This window comes from Oryctolagus cuniculus, chromosome 3 (genome assembly GCF_964237555.1).
Source record: "Oryctolagus cuniculus chromosome 3, mOryCun1.1, whole genome shotgun sequence".
NCBI classification, from domain to species: domain Eukaryota; kingdom Metazoa; phylum Chordata; class Mammalia; order Lagomorpha; family Leporidae; genus Oryctolagus; species Oryctolagus cuniculus.
The window spans coordinates 36,195,150-36,220,532 of NC_091434.1; the positions used below are offsets into that span (position 1 = coordinate 36,195,150).

General features: G+C 42.7%; 1 long non-coding RNA gene across 3 annotated transcripts in view; it reads left to right on the forward strand.

Annotated features, from left to right (window-relative positions):
* Positions 1-318: 318 nt before the first annotated feature.
* Positions 319-25,383, forward strand: part of LOC138848941 (uncharacterized) — a 139,792-nt gene continuing 114,727 nt past the window's right edge. For all 3 annotated transcript variants that reach the window (XR_011387154.1, XR_011387151.1, XR_011387153.1), the window contains exons 1-2: positions 319-2,456; positions 19,538-19,607. This is a non-coding gene — a long non-coding RNA (uncharacterized lncRNA). The remainder of the gene's footprint in view (positions 2,457-19,537; positions 19,608-25,383) is intronic.

A 25,383-nucleotide genomic window follows, 5' to 3' on the forward strand; every position in this document is an offset into this window, starting at 1 on the left:
CATTAAATCTCAATGTACAGCACACTAAGGACAAAGATCCTACATGAGGAGTAAGTGCACAGTGACTCCTGTTGTTGACTTAATAAATTGACACTCTTGTTTATGACCTCAGTAATCACCCTAGGCTCTTGTCATGAGCTGCCAAGGCTATGGAAGCCCCCTGAGTTCACTGACTCTGATTATATTTACACAAGGCCATGGTCAAAGTAGAAGTTCTCTCCTCCCTTCAGAGAAAGGTACCTCCTTCTTTGATGACCCATTCTTTCCACTGGGATCTCACTCGCAGAGATCTTTCATTCAGATTTTGTTTTGTTTTGTTTTGTTTTGTTTTGTTTTCCCAGAGTGTCTTGGCTTTCCATGCCTGAAATACTCTCATGGGCTTTTCAGCCGGATCCACATGCCTTAAGGGCTGATTCTGAGGCCAGAGTGTTCTTTTGCGCTGTCTGCCCTTTCTGCATTTCTTTTCTTCAGCCGTTCAGCACACTCATTCACCTGGGCCACCTGCCGTTGTGATGGCTTCTCCAAGGGAACAACAAAACTTTCCTAAAAGTGTAAACATTCTGAGTTCTTAAGTTTTGGAGGTTCCAGATGGGTGTCGAAAATCACAAGGAAAACTCCAAAAGTCAGTCAGAAAGGCAGATTAATAACAAGTGTTGGTGAAGATGTAGAGAATGGAGCCCCATTGACTGCTGGAATGTTAAATAAAATATTAATACATGTATGACACAGATAAACCTTGAAAGTGTTGTGCAGTGTGAAAGAAACGCATCTCAAAGGATCACATTCTGCATGATTCCATTGACACGCAATTCTCAGAATAAGAAAATTGATGCAGAGAGAAAGTAGACTGGTTTTTCTAGAATTAGGGCAGATAAGGGGATGAAAGAATTGGAAGATGACAGCTTGAAAGGCAAGGATTCCTTTTGGGATACTAAAATGTTTTAAAATTTATTTTGTGATAACGTACAACTCTGTTGAGTATATTAAAAGCCCATGGTGGATTCCACATCTTAAATATGTGAGTTATGTGATATGTGGCTATCTCAACAAAGCTGTGTTTTTGTAAAATAAAAAAAGATAAGAATAATTTCAGTAAGCACTTAGATATCTTTTTAAATCCAACTATGTAGTGTTAAATTGAAAAATTTGGATACCAGATCAGAACTTCCCATTTTAATTTAAATATAGCCCTTTCCTTATTAGGAAGCTAGAAGGAATGTTGTTAACACTCACCGTTGCTTTTATGAATTTGTGACTCCCAAACTGCATTATAGTCGACAGTACTTGGTGAGCCTCCAGATGTCCAAGGAGGGTTTTAAATGATTTCCAGATGTCCATGAAAGACACTTTCAGTGGCTTTGGGCTGAGAAGTAGAGTAACCAACAATAAAATGCTATTCTTAGGATTCATTCATTACAGCCTCTTTTGCTTTAGGTGAAGTTATAACCATCATGAACACACACAGCCCTGGTCACACACAGAAAAGACTTTAGTCATGTTCTCTCTCATGCCTGGGATAGTAGTGGCTTAACAGAGAGCATGGAAAGAGGAAGGCAGGTCCCAATGAGAAGACCTTCACCCTTCTTCCCTCCTACTCTTGGCATAACCCTTTCAAGGTGTATCCGTGCCATATATGTATCACCATTTAATTGGTTCTCCTGAGGCTGTAAACCCTCACATTGGTCTGGAAGAAATGAAGGCTTCTCCTGTGCCTCGATGTGGACCTTCCTTAACACTAGAAATACATGGGGCATTAGATCTCCCGGGAAGAAATGAAGCAAAAATGTTTCTGAGCTACAAATACATTGAAAACATAATTTACCTAGAGTTTCTGTGGCTTTGCTAATTCATAAAGAAGGAAAAAAGAGAACACGTTTCTCATTTCTAGATTTGCATCACCTGGAGTAACTGAATATTTCCCAGTCGACCTCCTTGGGTCTCAGGCTCCACCTAATAAAAATAAAGTTGAATTTAAAAGAAGTTGTACCTGCTCATTCTTCTCACCATTTATAAAGTTATACACCTATAAGGCAGAAGAGAGTCTGGAAGTCAAGTCCAGTCAAGGGAGAAGAGGAAGGTAGGAAAATTGCTGAATGAAATCCCTGCTGCTCCCCTCTTGCCCAACAGCTCCTCCCTCAGAAAATACAGCTGAGTTCACGACGTGTCTCTGTGGAAGTCACTTGACTGACTTTAATTCCCATCCGGCTTTGTTTAGTGCTAGAAGAGGAACCAGTCAAAACGACATAAAATTGCAGGGCACACTCACACACTACATTTAATACCTGAAATACACTTGGAAGTATTGTCACTGACTCTTGCTTTCTTTACCAGGAGTTATTACTTATGTACCAGTAAGTGTGAACTAGAAAGCAGCATTGGAGTGGAAGACATTACCCAAAATGTTTAGGAGAGGAGACAGAAGGAAAGATAGTCATGAACAACACGTATGAAAACAGGTATTTGTACACTCATGCCTAATATATGAGAAATGTGTTGGGGTCTTAAGCCTGAGACTGGCCCCTGACCAGCAGGGGACAGTACAAGCACTCCCCGACAAGGTGAACAGGAGAGGTAAGGTCGATGGGTCAAGCACACTGCAGCAAGCACCCGTGAGTTCTGTCGAAGCAGGAAATACTTTATTGAGGAAGTGTACAGGTTTATAAAGCTTAAGAAAGACATGTGCAGTAGGGGAGCCAATCAACAAAAAGGTCATGCAGGCATGGGTGGACCATGAACAGGGGCATCTTAAGCGAGGTATAGGGATCATGCACTGTCCACGTGTCTGGAACTAAATCGGACCTATCCCTGCAGGTGGCCCAATCTCATGTGGTTTAACCGCAGTGGTGCAGACACGGCCCCCAATCATCCACCAGGCGCCTTATTGTTAGGGACTAATTTAGGCAATGCCCAATATTTCCCCCTTTTTGTTTTATATTAAAGAGAGAAAGAGGAACTGAGTGGAGAGTGTGCCTGTCTTAGGTTGTCCCCTCTGGGATCAGCCTTTTAGGGAGCATGTCTGTCTTAGGTCATCCCCCTCTGGGGAGCTTACCCATCTTTGACTACTACTCCAGCTGTTAGGGGATCTTACCCATCATTGGCTACCACCTCAGCAATTCAGGGTATGATGTATTATACCTCTACATCTTGGCAGTGGCCATGGGCGGATGTATAGGGTTCCCAATCTGGCACTTAAAGAGCGGCATAACCCGGTTCTTGAAAAGTGGTGTATTGTTGTCAGACCACTATTAACTGGACTGCAGTGATGCGATCTTGGACAAATTTATGAGGACAAGGGAGACCAAGGGGCCCACAAGGTGGAGGAGATAAGGAAGCCATCCCCCAAGGCCTGACCACAGGTAACTAGAGCTTCCTGGAGGGTCTTGATCTTGTCCTGGACGGCTGATCCAGTCACAATGAGGCAGAGTCCAATATGGTCTTTTCATCCCTGTAAGAGAAAAGAAAAATTACTCCTCAGGAGGGGGTCCTCCTGGGTGACCTTCTTTGGCAAAGGGGAGATATTTAAGGTTTCTCGCAGGTACCCATATGGGATTGGAATTCCCCTGAGGGAAGACACATCCAAATCCTCTACCAGCACTCACCAGTGGGTCTGGTCCTTGCCAGCATCCCGTTAGTGGGTCCCTCCATTTTACCCTAACCGAAAGGTAGGGTACTTGGAGGGACCATTGTTTGTGAAAGGCTGACAAGGGCTGATGTTTGGAAAATTTAAAATATTTAAGGTGAGCATGACCATTCGTAGCTGGTCTTGTGGGGGGTATGATTCCCCCTGTTTGTTTTATAAGTTGGTCTTTTAAAATCTTATTTTGTCTTTCAATGATTGCTTGTCCTTGTGGGTTGTGAGGAATTCCAGTAGAGTCTTGAATATGCCATCTGTTGAAGAATTCTTATGTTGTCTTACTAATGAAAAGGGGCCATTATCAGTCTTAACTATTACTGGTAGCCCCAAAATAGCAAAATATTGTAGAAAATGACTAATAGCATGTTTGGCCTTTTCACTGGAGTGAGCAGCGGCCCAACAGGCATGGGAGAATGTGTCAATAGACATAAAGACATATTTAAGCTTGCCAAATGGTGCATAGTGTGTAACATCAGTTTGCCATAGTATGCTGGGCTTTAGTCCTCTATGATATACTCCAGGTGTTTGGAGAGGTGGGACTTGTAACAGGGGAAGACATGATTTGCAGGTTTTTATAATCCGTTTAAGTCTTTAATGGGAACGGAAGGAAATCTATGATGTAACCCTCTCCAATTTAGATGTGTAAGGTCATGAAGACCTTGAGCAAGCTGTACATCAGAAATGGTTTGAATTGGGGCTGTCAAGACCCCATGCATAGCAAATTGATCGGCCATTTTATTGCCTTGTGACAAGAAACCTGGCAAATTTTGATGTCCTCTCAAAAGAAAGGTTGACTTCTTTGTCTCAATAAGGACCTTACCTGGATCATTAATGGGGTGATAGGATTGTTATCTAACCTAATATGGGACAAAATTAGAGAGGGCAGAAGATTGACCACATAGAGACTATCTGAGAATAGATTTAGTGGCTCTCTAATATGGGACATGGCCATGGCTACAGCATACAGTTCCTTAAATTGGGCAGATCCCTCAACAGACTCAAAATATAGTTGAGGCAACCTTTTTAGGGAACTTGATGTAGGAGGGTAAATTACTACTGCAGAACCAGCTTGTCCCCCATCCGTAAACACATTGACAGCCTCCTTTAGGGGCCTGGTAGAAAAGAGGGTGGGAGGTATCCATGACAGGCGGGAAAAGGAAGTTACCCACCTAGTTGGACGGTAATGGCAGTCAATTTTTCCTAGAAAACCCTCTAGACCTAAGGACACCCTAGGGTTGTTTCTTTGTATCCACTCAAAGTCTGAGGACCTGTAGGGGACAACAAACATCTCAAAATCTTTGCCGTAATGTCTAATAGAGGTGTCCCTCCCCTTAATGATGAGGTTAGCCAATGGTCAAGATGTGAATACACTCTAGGGACTCCTCCAATGGAGGTGTGTATCCATTGGAGAAGATTTCCTTTTTGGGTGATTACAGCCATGGGCAGTTTGGCTCCTGAAAGGATCCAAAGGCTCACGGGATACTTAGGATTATATCTAGCTGGTTGGACATTATCAAGGGCCGATTGGACCTCTTGTAGTATTTTGAGGTGTGTTACATTTAGACTGATAGTCTCAGTAAAGTCCTTGTCTTTTAATAAATCAAAGAGAGGGAGGAGATCCTCAGTAGAAATATGGAGCCAGGGCCTCAGCCAATATAGCTCTCCCAGCAGTTTTTGTAATTCCGCTAATGAATATTTGGGCTGTATTGATAGCTGAGGTTTAAGGGGGAGACAGAGTCTGTATTGAGATGCGTCCCCAAGGTTTTGAATGGGGGGACGGTCTGGACCTTATTGCTGGAAATATGGAGACCAGCTTGAGCTAGGAGTTTTTGTAACTGTCTGAAAGTGGGCCCTAATTGTTCTGGGTTAGCAGATCCAATAATAATGTCATCCATATATATATAAGGGGTGCAAAATCTGGGAGACAAAATGTTGGCGAAAGGCAGGACTATTGGCCATCCCTTGGGGAAGAACTACCCATTCATATCTTTCATCCGGACCCTGAAAGTTTGTGGAGAGTATGGAGAAGGCAAATTTTTCACAATCATTAGGATTTAAAGGGACAGAAAAGAAACAATCTTTGATGTCTACTACTATAAGTGTCAAATTGGAGGGTATAGAAGGGATCCAAGGCAGCCCTTGGAGGGGAGTTCCCACCTGGGTTATGCAGTCATTGATCTTTCTAAGGTCTTGTAGCATTCTCCATTTTCCAGAAGCCTTTCGAATAACAAAAACAGGGCTATTCCATGGACTCATAGAGGGCCTAATATGTCCCAGTTGTAATTGTTCTGCTATGATTTCTTTTAATATTGACAATTTGTTTAGAGGCAGTGGCCACTGTTCCACCCATATAGGTGGTCCCGGGAGCCATTGAATTGCAGGGACCAATGGAACAGTGGCCTCTAGGATTGGGGGTGAGGTCTGACCTGGGGGGCTGGAACACCAGTCCTAGAAGCCTCGAAGAATGGGTCACCCCTGTAGTTGCTTGGGGAGCCTGGTGACTTAAATTGCTGTTGATGTTCTTCCTCCTCTAGGAGATCCTCATAGAATGCCTTATGATCTGTAGTAATATATACCTCAGTTTCTCCCAGTATATCTTGTCCCAGCAGGTTAGCAGATAGACCAGTGGCCACAGGGGGTGCACTTACCCTTGGCTACCATCCACATCCTCCCATTTTAGGAAATCTTTAGTTTCTTCTGACCTGGTATTTCCCCCACCTCCCATCAGATGGGGCCCTGGGACTAGTTGCCACTGTGGAGGAACTTCTTCTTTTCTTAAAACCATACGGTCGGCCCCAGTGTCGATCAGACAGCGGAATTTCTTTTTGGCTATGAAAATATCCATCTTGGGCCTAATTCCTGGAATAATGGGGACAGTCCAATGGGCACAGTGGGGGGACCTTTGGGAGTAAACCTAGACCTATAATCTCCTGCGGCTGGCGAGGTCAAGGTAGAGCCTGAGGAGATGCCTCCTTTATGTGACAGGACTGGAGGGTGCCTAGTTTAAAGGCTTCCCTTCAATATCAAACTTTGATTTACAGTCCTTTAGCCAATGGAAACCTTTGCGACAGCAGGGACATGGAGTCTTAGGTTTAATGCCTCATTTTCCTCCAGAGAGCAGAGAACGGGGTGGCGCTTGAGCAGCAAGGTGGCTATTGGGACATTCCCTCTTAAAGTGACCCAATTGACCACATCCAAAGCAAGTTCCCCCTTTTCTCCCAGTGGCCAGAGTGAGGGCATTAGCAGAGGCCTCAGGCAGTAAGGTTGCCTGGGTTTGTAAGGCAGCTGCCAAGGACTGAGATTGATGGGCTTGTGTCCCCACATCCTTGGTGGTCACGACTCATCTACCCGTTGACCTGTCTTTCATCCCTGCACAAGCAAGTTTATGATCTGTGATCATGCCCTCCCATACTAACATCTTAACAAATTGATCTCTCAGGGGTCCTGGGGGGGAACTTCCTCTGGAGGCTCTTTTCAACCCGCTCTATAAAGGTGGCCAGGTCCTCAGATGACCTTTGAGTGATCCCAGCTACAGGTGGTTCAGAGAGGCTTTCCTCCAGCTTTTTCCAGGCAGCCAGTCCTATGGCCCTTACTTGCTCATGGTAAGGAGCAGGAATGGCAGCCTGTTGCAGGCCAGTAGCATATTGGTCACTAGATCCAGAAAGCATCCCGAAAGTTACTGCTATAGGAGAATTAGTGGCCTGGTTTCTTTCTGCCTGCATATGACACTCGTCATTAAAAAAGGTGCACCACTTTATGTATAGAGGACCAGGGAGTACAGCTTTAGCCAAATTTTTCCAGTCTTGGGTAGTACATCGTTGATGAGTGAGACCCTGGAGAATAGTCTCGGCCCATGGAGAATTTGGCCCACCTTCAGAAACAGCCTTTTTTAATTCTTTTAGGTGCTGGGTCATCAAACTTAGTATGAGATTGCCCCATCCTTTCGGGGATACCTTACCTTGAGAGCCTCGCTTAGCCATGTCCACCAGTACTTTCACTTTGGCCGGAGTCAGTCCTTCTCTCAGGCCGGAGTCAGTCCTTCTTTAGGGCTCGTTCGAGTCCGTCGGGCCCCATGTTGGGTGCCACTTGTTGGGATCTTAAGCCTGAGACTGGCCCCTGACCAGCAGGCAAGTAATCCCCAACAAGGTAAACGGGAGAGGTAAGGTCGACGGGTCAAGCACACTGCAGCAAGCACCCGTGAGTTCTGTTGAAGCAGGAAATACTTTATTGAGGAAGTGTACAGGTTTATAAAGCTTAAGAAAGACATGCGCAGTAGGGGAGCCAATCAGCAAAAAGGTCATGCAGGCATGGGTGGACCACGCACAGGAGCATCTTAAACAAGGTATAGGGATCATGCACTGTCCACGTGTCTGGAACTAAATCGGACCTATCCCTGCAGGTGGTCCGATCTCACGTGGTTTAACCGCAGTAGCCGCAGACACGCCCCCCAAATATCCACCAGGCACCATGTTGTTAGGGACTATTTTAGGCAATGCCCAATAGAAATGAATTAAGTGAAATTGATTCTTCTTCATACAAAGATAGTGGGATAAGACTGATGGATATAGAAAAAGAAAGGGCAGACCATGACCAAAAGAAAACAATGTAAAAAAAAAATGGGGACAGAAAACTGTTTTTTTTTTTAAGTACCTGCAAGGAATGTGATTCACACAATCAAATATGTAGGGAAGAGAGTGTATATTCATTTCTTATTATTTTAATTGTGAAAATCTTTGTATGTTAACTACAGAATGGGAAAACTCATATAAGCTATAGAATGTCTATATCCATAAATAATGTGCTATCATAAAGATATATGTATGTGTACTAGATCTTGAGCAAAGGACCCTATCAGTCTTGTTCACCATGGTTAAATCAATGAATATTATCTTGATGAGTGAATTCAAGATATTTTTCTATGCATTTATACATCCAAAATGGTGTGTATTATTCCATATACATTATTTTGCATTTGAGAGCATCATATATCTACATATATTTCTATCTCAATATATATCCATCTACAGGATTTGATTGTTGTCTTAGGGCATGAACATTCCATAATTTACCTGACTGATTCCTCCTGTGTCTGGGCCCACTGGTAGGAGACCTTTCTTCTGTCCTCATTCACTATCAGGACTACCACTCTCTCCTCTGTCCCTCCTTTTTATTAAAGCTCTCAGAAGCATTCTCTAACTGTCATGAGAATCACAGTTTCCTGAAGAACTTGTTAAAGAGTCAAATTTCTGAGCCCCACCCCAAAACTGAGTTCATTTGCTTGAGGTAGGTCATGGAAAACTGTATTTCTTAAAAAGTATCCCAAGTGATTTAAAAACTTAAAAAAGGACCTGCACAGGGGTGGGGAGACCACTGTGTGAATCACCATTTTCTTGAACTTTAAAAGATTGTGGACATATTTTCCCTCCTTCTCACTATTTGCAGCCCTCCATCCTCAAGAAGCCTTGACCCATTTCTGAGAGGAATTACAAAAGAGCTTCAAATAGCTCATGGAGGACAGGTGGCCTGGCAATTACACTGTCACTTAGGATGCTGCATCTCATATCAGAGGGCATCAGAGTACCTGCATTCAGTGGCCAGCTCCACTCCTGACTTCCACTCCCTGCTAATGCAGCAATGATGCCTCAACTCGTTGTGGTCCTGCCACCATGTGGAAGATCTGAATTGAGTCCCAGCTCCTGCGTTAGCCTTGACCCTGTCTCAGCTGTCTTGGGCATTTGGAGAGTGTGCCAGAAGTGGGAGTTCTGTGTTCCTCTCTCTTGTCTCTCAAATAATTATTTTAAAATACAAAACTTTTAAAGTTCATGGAAAATGTGCATTATCTCTTAATTTCACTTTCTTCCATGAATTTTTTAAGCCTTCATGTATAACATGAAGATCCCAGATCCCAGAGATCCAAAATAAAAGACTTACATAGTCTTAGCCACAGGATAAGCCACATATATAGTCAGCCAGAAGCACACAGTCTTACCACCCCTGCTGCTTCTGAAAGCAGCAAGCATTTGAGACAAACCAGTGAGAGAGGGACCCTTCCCAGGATCCTGATAAAATAAAAAGCTTTTGGAAGTGTGTTTGTTCAATGATACTTTATCCTTGATTGGTCCACAGAAAAATCCAGAAAGACCATAGCATCCAGAAAGACCATAAAGCATCCTCTGTCGCTTGTCTCACTGACATATCCTCTCATATCTTACCTGACCCTCCATCACTGCCTATCACTGTTGTCTCAGTATTGGAAAGCAAGGGGCTGCCATGTCACTTACAATAAAGTCTTTAAGTAGGTTCCTCTTTCACAGTTAGGCTTGGAATCCCAGGGCTTAGTGGAAGTCAAATAACAACTAATTCTCCCAGCATTTTGTGAACAAAAAATCCCTGTGTTAATTTGTACCTTATGGGTGTTAGCAGGAAATAGGATGGAAGAAGAGAAATCTGATCTCTGTAACAAGAATAGTGATGGAGCTGGAATCCTGGGACAGGGGGAGTAGCAACCAGCTAGCTCTGGCTACCACCACTTCCCCTGGCACAGCCCAGTAACCCTTCAATGGACGGCTGCCTTCCATAAGCCCTCCACCTCTTTTTCAGAGGCTGGTGCAGATCTGATCACCTGAGATGCTTCTTAAAACCCTTTCGTGGCTCGCCAAATAAGATCCAAATGAGACTGCCTGTCATGGTCCCTCATCCTCTAGCCAGTGTCTTGACCTCTCCCTCTCTTCCTGACAGCCCTCCTGCACAGCATGTGTTTGCGCGCGTGCACACACACACACACACATTCACACACACACACTTAGGTCTTGGCCACACTCCATTCAGATTTTCAAATTCACCACAGCCTTTCTACCCCATTGCTTGGCCACACATTGATTCCTCAGTATAGAACGTTCTGGACTACTTCCTTCATCCTTACGTAGATTGAACAATGGTAACCCAATAAATATTATGTCTTAATCCCTGGAACTTGTAAAGATGACCTTACTTGGAAAAAGGGACTTTGCAAATATAATTAAGGATCTTGAAATGAGAAGCTCACCCTGGGTTATCTAGCTGGGGACCCTGAATGCCATCAGAAGTGTTCTCATGAGAGGAGGCAAAGCGAGATAACAGAAGGGCACACAGAGGAGAAGGTGATGGGAAGCTAGAGGCAGAGATTGGAGTAATGTGGCCATAAACCCAGGACTGCTGGGGCAGCCGCCTGAAGCCAGAGAGGAAGGTACTGATTCTCCTCACAGCCCCCAGGAGGAGGGTGGGTCTTCCAGATTTCCAGCATCTGGAACTGTAAGAGAATACATTTTGTTGTTTTAAGGCAGCATGCTTGTAGTTATGAGTTCCCAGCCTCAGGAAAGGAGCACAAGCTTCAACCTGGAGCAATGCCTCCTTTTCCCCTTCACCCAGGACTTTTGTACAACTGGACTGTTGTCCTCTGCTTATTTCACTGTAGACTCCATGAGGTTGGGATTGAAGGACAGCAGTCTCAGTGCCTAGCACAGGGCTTTTCACACAATGCTCAACAAATATTGGGAGAATCAATCAATGAGTGACTATCTATAGGAAGAATGAGGAGCAGACATTTGACACATCAAGTCACCACTTAGGACACCCACATCCCATATGGGAGCTCCTGGCTCAAGTCCTGTCTTTTCTGCTTCTGATCCAGTCTTGTTAACACAAACCCTAGGAAGCCACAGACGATGACTCAAGTACTTGGGTCCCTGCCACCCATGTGGGAGATTGAGTTCCAGCTGCTAGCTTCAAGCTGGTCCAGCCCTAGCTGTTGCAGGTATCTGGGGAGTGAACCAGTGGATAGAAGATTGATCTCTCTCTCCATTTCAAGTAAAGTAAAAATGATTTTTAAAAAAAATTAAAAATAGATTAATGAATGAATGTACAAGGAAAGCTTTGTTAGAGAAAACAGGAATACCTGTTTCTCATCACTATTAGAAAGCTGTTATTTAAAGAAAGGGAGAGGAAATGAAAACACGTTGAATGCCTAATGTTGAGCCACTATGCCAGATGGTTAATGTATATTATCTCATTAATATTTGCAACACCCCTGAAGAGCAGTTATTATTGCTCTGGTTTTACAAAATAAGTAGGCTCAAGAAATGAAGCAATTCAACTATGGTCACATAAAACAGAACAGACATCTGTGAGGACTGTGGAGATGTTAAGAGGCCCCAGGGGTGGAAGTCACAGGGAAAGCGGAGCTCAATTTGGAACATGGCATGTCGCATCAATAATGAGAGGTATCCAACAGTGAAATAAGTTACCTCAAAACTTGGAAAGCATCAACAGATAAGTTCAAGCAAAGGCAGGAAAATCATTTATCACCCAAAAAAATACCTGAATTAGAGGGAGTTTGTTGTAAATCATTAGATGACCTCTAAAACTTGTTGCAATTCAGAGTGATTTGAGGGTATGCAGTGAATTCAGTGAATGAGCAGCTTCATAAACACAGAGATTTTTCTTATGTGATGTAAAATCTAGGGAGGATTAGCAGCCTACAGTCCATGTACCAAACCAGAGGAGGGAGTAAACAAAAGAGCACAGGCCCTGTTGGGTCTCCTCTTCTGGATAGGAGCCCGTGACTCACTTTCTATTTCCTCCCTTTCTGAAACCTCACTCTTTCAAGGACCAGTCCTCAGCCCAAACCCCTCTCTATCTTCTGATGCTAGACCAAGACTGGTTCAGAAAACCACTTTTGAGAGTTCTCTGAGCCCTGTGCAACATTTCCCAGAGTGGTTGTAGGCCCACTAGACATTCCATGAAAGCATTCTTCCCTGGAGATGGTGTTTACTCTATGAGGACTATGAGACAGCCTATGAATAATTCTTTTTTTATTTTTAATAAAATGTCTAAAATTAACTTGTTCTCTTAATTTTATCTCTTCTTCCCAGAGGCAGACTACAAAAAATAAGATCAGTAAATCAAGAGTTCAATTGCACTTCAGATTCCCAATCTGATATTAAACTCTCCTTCTGTTCAACACCCAGGGATATTTTGTGCTTTTCTTAGCATCCCTCCACTGTCAGTATGATTGTTATTTGTCTTCCTGTCATGCCCTTGGTCCCCCTAGGATATGGTAAGCTCCTTGGGAACGGAAGTGATAGCTTGTCCCTAATTCCTTGTGGCATCATCTGCATTGCGAAGTAGGTGAGACTCAGCTGAACAACTCAAAGCCTTGCTATATTATAGTGTTTAATTTATGTAAATCTGATTATATTTCATGAATAGATTAGAATTTCTTGATGATACTTAGTATTTTCTGAATTCATATTCAATATGATGAACTCCCAGTATGGAAAGATTAAAAACTTACCACATGCAAAAATCATCAGAACCAAGATTTCAAGGTTTTTTTTTTACTGTTTATCAATGTAAATATTTGCTTTTTTTCCCAGAGACACACCAGCATGTTTGACTGTTACTAGGTTTTTAATTTTATTTTTAAATAAATGCACAGAAAAATCTTTTAAAACATGATTATTTATTTTAAGACATTATTTGAAAGACACGACAGAGAGATAAGGCGCAGTGAGAGAGAGAGAGAGAGAGAGAGAGAGATCCTCCATCTGCCTTTTACTCCCCAAATGGCTGCAACAACCATTCCTGGCATAGAGCCATGAATTCCATCTTGGTTTCCAACGTGGGTGGCTGGGAGCCCAAGGATTTGGGTCATCTTCCCCTGATTTCCCAGGCACATGAGCAGGGAGCTGGATTGGAAGCAGACACTCTGATATGAGATGATGGTGTTATAAGTGGTGGCTTAACCCGCTGGGCCACAATGCTGGCCCCCAGTTCTGTGAATTTTAACACATGTGTAGAGACATCTGCCTGTCACTATAAGAACATAAAACAATTCCATCATCCCCCAAACTCACCCATACTATCCTTTTTTAACTACCCTTGAGTCCTAAACTTAGTCACTGTCAACACTTTCTCTGTCACTAGAGTTTTGTTTTTTTGGAGACTGCCAATTAAGTGGCATCATATAATATTTAACCTTTCAAAATTGGCTTCTTTTAATAGCATAATGCCTTTGAAATTCATCCAAGTTGTTATATGTAATTGCTAAATGGTAATCCATTTGGATGGATTTACATTGTATTCATGTAGCTACTAGTGGGCATTTAAATTGTTTCTAGTTTTTGGTGGTTATGAATTGAGCTGCTGTGAAAATTTTTGTACAGATTTTGTGTGAACATAAGTTTCACTATCTTAGGGTAAAAACACAGAATTCAGGTTGTGAGGTCATATGGTACATTTGTATTGAACTTCAAAAGAAACTGTCAAACGGTGTCATTTTGCTTTGTTACAATCAACACAGGCAAGTTATCCTTGCTTTTCATCCTCATCAGCACTTGGTATTGTATTTTTTTTAGCCATTCTTTTTTTAAAATATTTACATTAGTCAGATACATTTTTTAAAAATTTATTTGAAACACAGAGTTACAGAGAGGCAGAGAGAGAGAGAGAGAGAGAGAGAGGTCTTCCATCCACTGGTTCACTCCCCAAATGGCTGCAATGGCCAGAGCTGGGCTGATCCAAAGCCAGGAGTCAGGAGCTTCTTCCAGGTCTCCCACACAGGTGCAGGGGCCAAGCACTTGGGCTATTTTCTACTGCTTTCCCAGGCCATAACAGAGAGCTGGATGGGAAGTGGAGCAGCCAAGACTTGAACTGGCACCCACATGGGATGCTAGCACTAGCAGGTAGTAGCTTTACCCTCTATGCCACAGCACTGACCCCTATTTTAGTCATTCTAAGGATGTGTAGTTATATCACATTGTTGTTTAGGTTTTGATGACATTTATAAATGAGACAACTCTATCAAAGTTGGGGATAGTATTGTCCACAGCATATGGTCCCATAGTCACATTCCATGTATGATTTTTCCAACATCTCCAAAGGTGTAATGAAGTCATTGCTTTGTAAAACACCCATGGTTGAGCTAAGACCATATCATTATTTTCCCAATTGTAATCTTTTTAAAATTTTTACTTAATAAATATAACATTTGAAAGTACAACTTTTGGATTATAGCGGCTTTTTCCCCCATAACCTCCCTCCCACCTGCAAACCATCCCATCTCCCACTTCCTCTCCCATCCTATTCTTCACTAAGATTCATTTTTAATTATCTTTATATACAGAAAATCAACCTAGTATATACTAAGTAAAGATTTCAACAGTTTGCACCCACATAGACACACAAAGTATAAAGTACTGTTTGAATACTAGTTTTACCATTACTTTGCATAGTACAACACATTAAGTACAGAGATCCTCCATGGGGAGTAAGTGCACAGTGACTCTCGTTATTAATTTAACAATCGACACTCTTATTTATGATGTCAGTAATCACCCGAGGCTCCTGTCATGAGCTGCCAAGGCTGTGGAAGCCTGTTGAGTTCACAGACTCCAACCTTATTTAGACAAGGCCATAATCAAAGTGGAAGTTCTCTCCTCCCTTCAGAGAAAGGTACCTCCTTCTTCGATGGCCCATTCTTTCCATTGGGATCTCACAGAGATCTTTCATTTAGGTCATTTTTTTGCCACAGTATCTTGGCTTTCTATGCCTGAGAAATTCTCATGGGCTTTTTAGCCGATCCGAATGCTTTAAGGGCTGATTCTGAGGCCAGAGTGCTGTTTAGGGCATCTGCCATTCTATATGAGTCTGCTCTGTATCCCATTTCCCATGTTGGATTGTTCTCTCCTTTTTATTTCTATCAGTTATTATTAGCATACACTGGTCTTGTTTGTGTGATCCCTTTAACACTTAATCCTATCTTTATGATCAATTATGAACTTAAACTATTATGAACTTAAACTGATTACTTTGACTAGTAAGATGGCATTGGTACATGTCACCTTCATGGGATTTAGAATCCCATGGCACGTTTCTAGCTGTACCATTAGGGGTAAGTCCGAGTGAGCATTCCCAACTGTAATTTAAGTTTCACTGTTGGTGTATAGTAATAGCAAAACTGTGTGCTCCAACTGTACCTAAGTGTCAGTCACATAGAGAGGAGAAAATGCTATTAGCCCTTCCACAGGGACGGGACAACATGGTGCACAGTGTAGAAGAGGCAAGCCAGCCTTCCATGCCATTATCTCAGGACTGGGCTCCTCTTCCCACAGCACTCCATCCCAACTCTGCAGCCACCCTTTACTGAATTCTTTCCCACAAATGAGCTTTAACATACCTTGTCCCTTCTGTCTGCAATGTCTTTTGCCCATAAGACGGGTTCCTTCATGGCAATCCAATTCCACTTAAACATCATCTATCAAAGACACCACTGACCACTCATCTCAATACCAGCCTCACCGGTCACTCCCTATTTTCCTCATGGTGCTTCTCATCTGACATTATCTTGTTTATTTGTGATCTCTCTCTCTCTCAGTATCAACTCAATAATTCCAGTACCAGAAAAAATGCTTCACACAGAATACACTCTCAGTAAATTTGAGTTGAATAGGCATGTGACTACACAGATAAACACACATGTAAGAAACTTTCTTTTTGATGACACTGCTTGTGGAATATGTTACTCATGATATGTCAAGCATAAGCCCTGACTGTAACTTATCCTTCATATCTTTGAAGCCTGGATGGAAAGGGTAAAAACTGGAACCATCTCTTCAAGGCTGCAAACCATTTTCCATCTTGTGAGGTGGAATCTCAAATGAATCTTTGGTACCAGTCAATCTGTCATTCCAGGAAAATCGCTGGAGTAGGCCTTTCGTTCATACAGCAGAGACCCTAATTATGAATACAGATATCTGAGACAGTGGCACTCCAGGAAAGCAAACTCCTCTTCTGAGAATGTAGAAAGCTCTCTGTAGGGTGGGAAGATCATGCTTCCTTTGAAGAAATGTTTCTTTTCTAAGAATGAACTCGGATGGTGCTGTACCCGCATACCTGCGTGGGTTCCCATGGAGCAGTGTTTTGTATGAGGGGAGGCCTGCAGCAAATCTGTTGCTAAGATCTTGAAATTACAAGATATACAGACTTGATTCTGTATCATGTGAAAGTGGACAGACCTGGGCTTAGGAGCAAGTCTCTGCCATTAGCACCCTGCTTGCAGTGCTATTGAAATCTGAGTAACTCAGACTTTGGGAAAAGGTACAAATAAATGAATTAATACATAAATAAAGCTAACATTTACTTTTGTAATTTAGAATGGGAACGTGTAAGACCTCACATATGCGCTCCACAAGCACTCATTTACATCCAAATACCTCTGTATGGACCTTGTCTATACCAGTACTGGCTTTATTACATTTTGTTGTAGTCATCTGTAAGCAGTGATCTGGACAGGGGTAAGCATCCCAGAAATAGTCCAATATGGGAAGGAAAAAGAGCACTGGAAAACTGGGCCTTGGAATGAGTGGCAAAGGAAATGTCTACCGCTATGCAGGGACTCACTGTCTTGGACCTGGATCTTGAAAACTCAGCATGTTCTCAGAATGCTCCTAACAAACTAATTCCTTTTAGTAAACTGGCAGTACTTACGACAATAGCATCCTAACACACTCTCACAAAATAATTTGGCCAGCTACTACGTCATGTGATAAATATTTGCTAAGCACCTACCACATGCCACACTTTGTAGGCACTAAGGAGACAGAGGGGAGCCAAACACCCGTGTTACTCGCAGAACAGCTGGGAAACAAATACCAATCAAATACAACAATACAATTACAAATGATGAAGAGTGCAAGGGAGTCATGAGAACATTTGTCAAAGAGGCATCATCTAGTCTAGGGAGTAAAGGAAGCTGTCCTGAAGAAGTAATTACTCTTGAGTCAAGATCTCAACAATGAATAGGACTAAGCTAGGCCTAGAGAGGGGAAGACCATTCCAGGAACAGAGAGCAACAGGTGCAGAAGTCTTGAAGTGGGGGATGGCGCTGTGGCGCAGTGGGTTAACGCCCTGGCCTGAAGCACCGGCATCCCATATGAGCACTGGTTCGAGACCTGGCTGTTCTACTTCCCATCCAGCTCTCTGCTGTGCCCTGGGAAAGCAGTGGAGCATGGCCCAAGTTCTTGGGTCCCTGCACCTGCATGGGAGACCCAGAAGAAGATCCTGGCTCCTGGCTCCTGGCTCCTGGCTCCTGGTTCCTGGCTTCAGATCGGCGCAGCTCCAGCCATTGCGGCCAAATGGGGAGTGAACCATCGGATGGAAGACCTCTTTCTCTATCTCTGCCTCTCTTCTCTCTGTGTAACTCTGACTTTCAAATAAATAAATCTATATAAAATAAAATAAATTAAATTTAAAAAGTCTTGAAGGGGAAGGGAACAGGACACATTCAAGGACTGGAAAGGAGGCCAAGAAGGCTATGGAGAGAGAGGCAGATGTCCAGGATGCAGACTGAAATGTGAGCAGGGCTAAAACAACACTGGGCTTGGAGGTTGTATGAAAGCTCTGGGCCTTTAGTCTAAGAGTTGTGAGAAGCTTTGAAGGGCTTTGGAAAGAACATTCTGGTTCCAAGTGGAGCACCCACTAGAAAAGGCAAGCAGTGATTCAGGACATATGTAAGAGGTGTGCCAGTTATCTGGTTATGGTCTTCTCCACTCGGATTGACACTTCTAAACTATACTTTCTGATGCTGGCACCAGAAATCCATGAACTACATTTCTCCCTTTTAAAAAAAATTCCTATTTTTTCCTTGTAAGCTGACACATAATAATTGTATAGAGGTATGGAGTACAGTGTGATAATTCTATCCATGTTCACAAGGAAAAATGACCAAATAATGATAATTAGCATTTTCAACTCCTTATGACTTCTTTGTGTTTGGAGTCTTTGAATTCTTCTATTTGTTGATAAATAACATACATAATAGATTGTTGAAAATCATATCAACCCTACAGGGCCATGAAATACTAGTGCTTATTTCTCCTATGTACTGTATGTGCTTGTCACCTTTACCCAACCCTCCCCCTTTTCCCCTCCTCCCTACTCTTCCCAACCTCTAGTAATAACTATTCTACATTCTTCTTCTTTGAGATCAACTTTGTTCACTTCTACATAAGATTGAGAACATGCAGTATTTGTCTTTCAGTGACTGCCTTATTTCACTTAACATGGTGTCTCCCAGTTCCACCCATGTTGCCACAAATGATGGGATTTCATCCTTTTCATGGCTGAATAATATTCCATTGTGTATATGCACTGCCTTAACTAGATGTTAGGCTCTGCCAGTAGAAGGTTCTAGAAGGAGACTGCAAGGCTGATGTTGGAAGGTTTGTGCCCTTTCCTGTCTGTCCCATGTCTGTGTGCATGTCACCCCAGTCTCGCTTCTTTACCCTGGTGGCAGCTGTTCCATCCATTAACAACACTGCAGAGGCCACTTCATTGATCTCTATCCCACTTTCCAGTGACATCAGCATTAGTCCACAAGAGACCCCTCCTCAGAGGTCTGGGTCCAGCATACAAGACTCCTCTTGTATGTTTCTAAAGCTTAGTAATTCTGACTCCTCCTTGTAGTCCTCTAATCTGAGGGGTGACCTCCGAGAATTCTTCTCTTGTATCTCAATACCCCAATCACTTGTGTTATCCCTTGTAGTAATTCCTGCCCCCCCTTTTATATTTTACTTGAAAAATAGCAAGAGAGAGATCTACCCCCAACAGCAAGGGCTGGGTCAGGTCAAAGCAGGAGCCAAGAACTCAATCTGGGTCTCCCATGTGCATAGCAGGAACCAAACTACTCAAGCCATCACTTGCTGCTTCCCAAGGTACCCATTAGCAGGGAGCTAGAAGCAGAAGCAGAAGCAGAACTCGAATCCACTTGCTCTGAAATGGGATGACCAGTAGCATTTTAACTGCTGCAGAAAATGCTCACTCCTTGTTAACAATTCTTGATGTTAAAATCTCTCTCTCTTTAAATAGGTGGTGTGGTTTCTGTCTCCTGACTTGATCCTGGCAAATACAGGTAGCATCATGGCACCACAGCAAACAGGTATAGAGGTGGTTGGGAAAATGAGGAAGTAGAGTTTGTTTGTTTGTTTGTTTGTCTGAAGTTTCTATTTGAAATTAATTATATTCCATAATTAATTAATTTGTTCTTTGAGACTGTGAAGAAGGGGAGAGTGGGCATTTAGCCTAGCAGTTAAGACATCCTTGTCCCACACTGAAGTACCCTGCTCCAATTCCTGACTCTGACTTCTTAATGACTGCAGACCCTGGGAGGCAACAGTGATGGCTCAAGTATTGGGTTCCTGCCACCTTCAAAGGAGGCCTGGATTGCAATCCTGGCTCCTGGCTCCTGGCTCAGCCAGGCCCCAGCTCTTGCAGGCATTTCGGGAGTGAACCAGTAAATGGTAGCTGACTCACTCGCTTACTCTCTCTCTCTCTTTCTCTCTCTCTCTCTCTCAAATAAATAAGTAAAATTTTTTTAAAAGATTACAAAAAAAGACTGTTTGATGAGTAATTGGTAAAAACTGAGTCCATAACATATACCTAATAAATATTTGTTAAATAAATTAAAATGAGCTCTACAAAACTTAGAGTCTTAAGAGACATATTTATAATTTATAATTTATTCTACCATCTTGAAACATAATATATACCCACATATGTTTAGAGATAGGTATATCTATCTAGGAATCAAAGTCTTTTTTTTAAAGATTTATTTATTTATTTGAAAGAGTTACACAGAGAGAGAAGGAGAGGCAGAGAGAGAGAGAGAGAGAGAGAGAGAGAGGTCTTCCATCTGCTGGTCCACTTCCTAATTAGCCACAACAGCCTGAGCTGCACTGATCCAAAGCCAGGAGCCAGGAGATTCTTCCAGGTCTCCCACACGGTTGCAGAGGTCCAAGGACCTGGGCCATCTTCTACTGCTTTCTCAGGCCATAGTAAAGAACTGGATCAGAAGTGGAGCAACCAGGACTTGAACCGGCACCCATATGAGATGCTGACTGTGCAGGCAGCAGCTTTACCCGCTATGCCACAGTGCCAGCCCTGGAATCAAAGTCTTGTAAGATATAAGAACTCAGTCCACTGTGCTAAGATAACATGGGTGTATTAGCTAATAATTTTAATTCACAGTTTTACAAAATGTTCTTTAACTGTACTGGTTAATACAAGGTAAAGGGATTTTTCCCAGCTTGACAACAGACTCACTTTCATAGATTCTTTCCCCAACTGCACTGAAACACACAGCTGCTGTCTGACTTTAGGATACAACTCTAAATGTCTTGGGAGAATAAAAGCCATGAGCTTCCATTTATCTGGGTTATAAAAAAGCAGACTTACATCCCCAGTGCTATTAATAAAAGACTTTAACTGCTCAATAAATCTATAAGAAGTATTCATTATTTTTCAAAGAATGTAACTTTCATTAACTTTTTAATTAAACTTAAAATTATAATAATGTCTTTTAATGTTTGTTTCACTGTACTAATCCAGGCAATCAATTCATAGAACCACTACTCTATGTCCAGCTAGTGAATTGTTTTCTCTTGAAATATGTGAATTTTCTATTTGACAATTAGCCTAATAGACTCTGGCCCATCTTCCCATATTATTGCATTTTAGGACATGTAATTTTTTTCTTATTAGATGTCAACTCTTATTAATTTTACCTTTTCAATTCTTTTGCATCCATACTCTTCTATCAATTTCCCCTACATCACTCTGGTTAGTCCCTTACTTGGACCACTGGGGCTTTCTAACTAGAATTTTGAGATTTAGCAAATAAAAATGTAGCACACTCAAATAAAATTTCAGATGACCTACAGATACCTTTTTAGTGTATGTCCCAAACACTGCAGGGGACATATTATAACCCCCAAAATGGACTTGTTGTTTATCTAAAATTCAAATTTCATTAGGCTGCCTGTATTTCACTTGGCACGGCTACTCCAACTTATGTCTTTATCCTCTCTTTGTTCAAATCTGGCCTTCCTATATTTCCACATATATCTGAAAACTACACTTCTGATCATACCACACCATCACTACAACCCTGTACCTGCTTCTAATTTGTCAGGCAGGCAAAGGAAAATCATTGATGATTTTAAAATACATGTACCATGTCCTAGCATTCAAGGTTATCACAAAACCTCCTAAAATACCACTGGACATTTTCACTTAATCAATCTCATGATTTTCTACCATTCACCGACAGTATTGCTCAGCCCATGCTTTCCTTTCTTGTCCACATACAACAACTTCTAGGACATATTTTCTTCTTTTATATTAATTTATCTATTTGAAAGAAAGAGAGAGAGAGAGAATCAGAGAGGGCTCTTTCATCCACTGGTTCACTCCCCAAATGCCCACAGCTTACAGAGCTGGGCCAGGCCAAAACCAGGAACCAAGAACTCAATTCAGGTCTCCTATGCATGGCCAAGTACATGGCCAACCATCACCTGCTGATTCTGAGGAAGGCATTAGCAGGAAGCTGGAATTGGAAGTGGAGCAGGAACTCAAATCCAGGCACTCCATTATGGGATGCAGGCATCCCAAGCAGCAGCATGCTTATAGGTCTGCATCAGAAAGAGAAATAATATCTATACAGAAAGCATTTTGTGTTTATTTATATTTTTATTTTTTTTAAGTTTATTTGCAGGCTAGAGAGAGAGAATCTTTGATCCTCCAGTTCACTACCCAAATGCTCACAATAGCTGGGACTGGGCCAGGGCAAAGCAAGGATCTGGGAACTCAATCTGGGTCTCCCACATGAGTGGCAAGACCCAACTACTTGAGCCATCACCTGCTGCCTCCCAGGGTGGGCATTAACAAAAAAGCTGAATTAGAAGTAGAGCTGGGACTCCAACCCAGCCACTCCAATATGGGATTTGGGTTTTTTTTTTTTTCTTTTGGACAGGCAGAGTGGACAGTGAGAGAGAGAGACAGAGAGAAAGGTCTTCCTTTTGATGTTGGTTCATACTCCAATGGCCGCCACGGCTGGCGCGCTGTGGCCGGCGCAGCGCGCTGATCCAAAGGCAGGAGCCAGGTACTTATCCTCATCTCCCATAGGGTGCAGGGCCCAAGGACTTGGGCCATCCTCCACTGCACTCTCGGGCCACAGCAGAGAGCTGGCCTGGAAGAGGGGCAACCGGGACAGAATCCGGTGCCCCGACTGGGACTAGAACCCGGTGTGCCGGCGCTGCATGGTGGAGGATTAGCCTATTGAGCTGCGGCGCCGGCCCGGGATTTGGGTTTCTTAACCACTCAGCAGTATTTTCAGACTTCAAGCCAAAAAAAAAAAAAAAAAAGTAGAGGTAGGCACTGGGCATAGTGGTTGGGACATGGCCTGGGATGCCCATATCCCATATCAGAGTTCCTGGGCTGGTGTCCTAGCTCTACTTCCAATTCCAGCTTCCTACTAACGCATACCCTGGGAGGTAGCAGATGATGGCTCAAATACTTGGTTCCTTACCACCCACGTGGAAGACCAGGATTTAGGTCTGGGCTCCTGGTTTCAGGTTGGCCTAGTCCTAGCTGTTGCAGGCATTTGGGAAGTAAACCAATAGACTGGAGATCTCTCTCTCTCTCTCTCCCTCCCTCCCTCCCTCTGCCTTTCAAATAAATAAATAAATAAAAAGTTTTTTAAAAGAAAGTGGAAGAAAGAAAAATATTGATCAAATTCTTCTTGCACATTTGCTGTCTTGAACCCAAAGGCTCCAGCCTAGGGAAAGATATAGATAACTTATGTTAAAGTTATTGTGGTAACTAACAATGCTAAATCCTTGACACATGAGAAACCAGTTAGAGTTGTCTAGAATGTATAAACTTAGAAGAAAATTCCAGGCTCCTATGCATTAATGAAATGAGTGCAGTCCCCCATACTTGTGCTGGCTCCAAAAATACACTGCAGTTGTTTTCCTACTATCCTTGACTCTTATCTTGTTCTTTCTGTTTCTATTTTAGAGTCATTTTGAAATTTTAGAGTTCGTCCTTTATTGCAAAGCATGCGGTATTTCACTTGAATTCACATTAAATACATGTTTTAATTTTCCAAATGTGGAAGTGTGGTTAAAGAATGAATTAATAAAATAATCTCAGTTATCCCAAGTAAATTGTGGAAGTTTATCCACCACGAAAAATGCCATCAGTCCCAGCTTTTAAATTAGATTCCATTCGGGTACAGTGTCAAGCAGGTGTATATTACCTGCATCTTCAGTGGGACTTGTTACACCCTAGGCACGACAGTGCTTGAATTGTGCTCTTTTCCCCCTTAATATCATCTAATATAGAGACATAACCTGAGAGAAAAGACTGCCTTCTCAGAAGTGATATGAAGCAACTTACAGTTCAGTGACTCAAGACAGCGAGGCAGACAACCTGCTTCTCTTACGTGTTAGTTTTACCAGTTTACACATTTGCAAATACTGTGCACAGAAATTTCTCAACCTGCTTCCTTTGACAGCCTTTAAAAAAAGCGTTTTCTTACTTTATAACATTTCAAATGCTTTCCTATTAAGAATACTAGATGTCAGTCAAAATGGAATCCCCAGTGTCATCAAAGTGCCCTGTGAGAACAAAGTGTGGCCACGGTTAGGAGATGTGACCTCGCACAACGGGGAAATGACTCCTGTTGTCAGCAGGGTCACTGGTCCCTATGACAATTAATGGATGAGCCAGCACCTTCCACTTCTGGTGTTGCTGAGTGGGCCTCCAGGAAATGAAACGTCTCCACCGACATCAAAGCCCAAACCAGCGAGAGGAGCAGCATTTCTGGCCTTATTCATACCCCACTCAGTTCTATGGAAACAAGACTGCTGGCTTGCAAAGAAGCCAGAAATCACACTTCCGCTACTGCTTCAGGCCAAAGCTGAGAGACACTTGAGAGGTTATTGGGTTTAAGCTTCTCTACCTGGAACCACATCTTACTTGCTACACACTTTGGAGACTCACACTTTTGGTCGGGGAGGGGAGAAAGCGTAGAGAGAGGAGACTGTAAGCTCCATTCATACTCATCACTGTCTCTCCAATGCAGAGCACTGGGTATGGCCATAAGAAAAGCTCTGTAAATGATGGCTAAAGCCAGCTTGTCCCTGCTCAGGAGAGCCAGTTGTTAGCATCTCATCCCAAATCCTTTTAAAGGCAGGGCCCTGCAAAAGCAATCAGATTGGACTTGGTTTTTAGGTGGAGCTCTCATGATCAAATTGTGGTGGTGTTATAAGTAGGGACCTAGAACATGTGCATGTGCTCCTCTGCAGCCACTCGGGACTCTGCCAGGAGGAGTCCAGCAGCAGCAGATGTTCGGCCAGTGGGGCCACCCGGTCCTGGAACGTCAATCTCTAAAACTCTGTGACAAAATAGACCACCTTCCTTTATAAGTAGCGTAACACAGACCACATAGAGAGATTAGCCTAGATTATCCTGGTGGGCCCAATATCATCGTGTGATCCCTTCAAACAGGAGTGGGGAATGTCCAGCCCATGGGCCGTACAAGGCCCCTGAAATCACTTCGTGTGGTCCTGCCAAGGCAGCCACAGGCAGGACTTAAAATTCAATAAGTCCACAGCAGGCTGATTTTTAAGTTAATAACTTCATATGGCCTGCAAATGATATTAAAAATACCCATATGGCCCTTGGCAGAAAAAAGTTTTCCCATCCTTACAAAGCAAAGAACTTTCTCCAACTAGAAGCAAAAGAGAAATTGAGCAGAGGTAAAAAAAAATCAGAGAAATTCAAAGCATGAGAAGATTTTGAGCCAATGCTGCTGGCTTTGAAGATGGAGAAAGGGGGTCCAAGGAACATGGGGGCCTCTGCAAGCAGAGAAC